The sequence below is a fragment of the Cibotium barometz genome, chromosome 2 (genome assembly GCF_041138505.1).
Source record: "Cibotium barometz isolate CiBa-2024 chromosome 2, ASM4113850v1, whole genome shotgun sequence".
NCBI classification, from domain to species: domain Eukaryota; kingdom Viridiplantae; phylum Streptophyta; class Polypodiopsida; order Cyatheales; family Cibotiaceae; genus Cibotium; species Cibotium barometz.
Window position 1 is genome coordinate 10,071,911 of NC_141047.1, and position 3,810 is coordinate 10,075,720.

Below are 3,810 nucleotides of genomic sequence, written 5' to 3' on the forward strand. Positions count from 1 at the left end.
TCCCAGATCTTCACAAAGATAGATCTCAAATCAAGGTATTATCATATCAGGATTAATGAGCAAGATATCCCGAAGACAACCATCAATACTCGGTATGGGCATTATGAATTCACTGTCATGGTATTTGGATTGACAAATGCCCTAGCTACATTCAATCATCTAACGCAGGACATTCTCAGAGAATACTTGGATGATTTTGTTCTTGTTTTCTTTGATGATATTCTGATTTACTCAAAGAATACAACTGACCATGAAACTCAATGTCAGAAAAGTTCTTGAGATTACAAGCAAGCACCAACTCTTTGCAAAAAAGAGCAAATGCACTTTCTCTGCCAACCATGTTGAATACTTGGGCTTTCTGGTATTCAAAGATGGAATTTCTCCAAATTTTGCTAAAGTCCAAGTAGTCATAGATTGGCCTGAACCAATTGGCCTGAACCAAAAACAGTGAAAGAAGTCAAGGGATTCTTGGGATTGACTGGTTGGTATAGAATTTTTATACCAAAGTATGCTCTCATAGTTTCCCCCTTGACTAATCTTCTCAAGAAGAATATTCTGTTTCAATGGTCTACCAAGTGCCAGAGTGCTTTTGATAAGCTAAAGACCACCTTGGTAACCAATCTCGTTCTGAAGTTGCCAGATTTCTCTCTACCCTTTGAGGTAGTAACTGATGCCAGTGGTTTTGCCCTAGGAGGTGCACTCATGCAGGAAGGTCATGCAGTGGCCTATGAATCCCAAAAACTCAGAACGCATGAGAGAAATTATGCTGTCCACGACCTGGAACTACTTTCAGTAGTATATGCCCTGAAGTTGTGGAAACATTACCTACTAGGTCAAAGATTCACTTTGATGTGATAGATCATCAGAGCTTAAAGTGGATCTTCACTCAGAAAGATCTCAACAGGCGCTAAAGAAGGTGGATGCAGACCCTGCAGGAATTTGATTTTGAAATCAAGTACCACCCACGCAAAAAAAAAATGTGGTAGCAGATGCCCTCAGCAGAAAAGCCTCCTTGCTTGCAATTACTGTAGTGTCAAATCCTTTGATTATTGAAGCAAGAGAGAAGATCATGCACGATAGATTCTTTGGCCCTATTGCTACCCTACTTATGCAGGAAAGCAAAACTCTACAGGAGTTGAACCGAGTTCAAGGGTACGGCCTGGATGATGGAATTATGTATTATAATCACAGGCTATGCATTCCCAATGATGAGGGAACTAAGGGTCAAATTCTGAATGAAGCCCATGACAGCCTTATTGCAGGACATCCAGGTTTCATCAAAACCTACATGTCTGTGAAGAAAAGCTTCTTTTGGCCTGGTCTAAAAAAGGATGTGCTTAATCATGTATGTCAATGTCTGACCTGTCAGAAAGTCAAGGCCGAGAGAGTAAAAATGCCTGGGGGAAGTTACATCCATTAGACATCCCCCAGATGAAGTGGGAATGTATCAGTATGGATTTTATTACTGGATTACCTTCTATGCAATCATGTTACAACTCCATCTTCGTAGTAGTTGATAGACTAACCAAAGTTGCCCATCTGATTCCAGTAAAAGAAACCTACACTGCAGTGGATGTGGCCAGAGTGTTCCTCAAGGAAATCTTCAGATTGCATGGCCTACCCAGAAGAATAGTAAGTGATCGAGACCCCAAATTCACATCAAGATTCTGGACTGCATTTTTCAAAGCAGTAGGAACTTTCTTGGATCTCAACACAGCTTACCACCCTGAGACCGATGGTCAAACTGAAAGGGTGAACCAAGTAATCCAAGATATACTTCGGTCATGCTGTGGCAGGGAACCCAAGAAGTGGCTAAGCTATCTGCACCTAGTCGAGTTCGCCTACAATGCTTCTTATCACCGAAGTATTGGGATGAGTCCTTTCAAAGCTCTGTATGGACAATATTGTTTAATTCCATTAACTTGGTCCGACCCATTGATTAGGGTCGAGATGTCCAGACAGATACTTGACGACATGGAGCAGCAGATGTAGTCAATTCGCAAAGATATAAAAGCTTCCCAGGATAGACAGAAGTAGTATGCAGATAAGAAGAGGTCAGATAGAAAATTCGAAGAAGCAGATATGGTCTTCATTCGAGTACACCCCAAAAGAAGTTCTCTATCTCTTGGGAAGTACAAGAAGTTATCCCCCAGATATTGTGGGCCATATCTGATTACAAAGAAAGTAGGTGACTTAGCCTACGAGCTTCTTCTGCCTCCTCATCTCAAAGTACATAATGTATTTCATGTCAGCCTTCTTAAAAAGTATATACCAAGCCCGAATCATGTGCTTGATGATGAAATCTTAACTTCTTCAACCCAAGGGCAGATGGAACTCCAACCTGAAGAAATCCTTGATGTTCAAGAAAAGGTTCTCAGGGATAGAATTATGAGAGAATTATTGGTTAAATGGAAGTTCTATCCTTTTGAAGATGCCACCTGGGAGAGAAAGAAGCCGAACTGTTGCGGGATTACCCCTAGTTTGTGAGATGAGGACATCTCGCATTTTTCAAGTGGGAGAGAATGTAAGATTCCTCCCTAGCCCCTCAAGACGTCTAGTATCTTCCCCCTGTAATCAATTCCCTCTTCAAAATAATAAAAGAACTTGTTTCTACCTATTTTGGCTTAGAGAGAGAAAATGTTTTAGAGAGAGGTTATTCAAATTTTAGATATTTTTGGATGGAAAAATATATCTTCTTATAAAAATAAATTCTCCCAAAATAGAAGTTCAAAAAGATTTTCAGAAGGTGCATTAGAAATAAATTATAATCTGTTCAAAAGGCCTTATCCTAAGGGTCCAAATTTTTTGAAAATTTTAAATTAAGGTTCTGAGGGGCCAATCAGATTCATCCAAATGTATGGAGGAGATAAATTGAAGAAATAAAGAAAATCCCCCCCAAAAATGAGTAAATACTCACATAAGATGAAGAGTGGACTAAGGACCAAAGGAAGTACTAAAAATTTGAATTTTTGACACCTCAAGAGTGGGGATTCCCCCTCATGAAGGAGGCACCTATTTCACATGTGTGGTGGAGTTTTAAATTCTCAAATATTGAGATAGTTCATCTCTCCTCTCTCCTAAATCAAGTCTAGTTCCAAAAAGTAAGCTAAACTGACCCAAAAATGGTCAAAAATTGACCAAACTGATCTGAAAAATTCTAGAATTAGTTTGCTTGGTTAGAAGCTCACTTTGTTTAAATCCCATGAATAATTGGTAAATGAATAAGTAAATACTCTGTGAGAGATAATTCTACCGTTTCATATTCTCTAGGATGGTATAATGAGAAAATTCAGAAAAACTATCGAAGTTAAAATTTTTGATAAATGATTAATTTATTCCTCATAGAAATTCATGATTAGTTAGCTCTCTTTAGTGTTAAACATAGAACTAAGATCATTAATTCTAAGATCATTTAATTGTGTGTTTGTTGTTTGTTGAAATTTTTTGGTTTAGAGTGTTAGCAAACATTAGGAGTAGCTTAACCTTTCAAAAAAAATTTAAAACCATCAAAAACCCTTGAATTTGACTAATTTCTCTTAATAGACTAGTTTTTGTCATTAAGGGTGATTAATCTCGTTCAAGAGGCTAAAAATTTAGAAAATGTGTTAATTAGGGTCTAAATTGATCATATGAGTAGTGGAAATTGAGGTTTTTGAGTGTTTTGAGAGCATCTAGATGCATGAAAACACCTAATCACATCAATTTTTTGATCAATTGAAAAACTTTGAATCTCTTTGCTTAATTTTACCTTAAAGAGGAGACTATAATTAAGAGTCTAATTAATCTCCTAATGTAGATTAATTTACACAA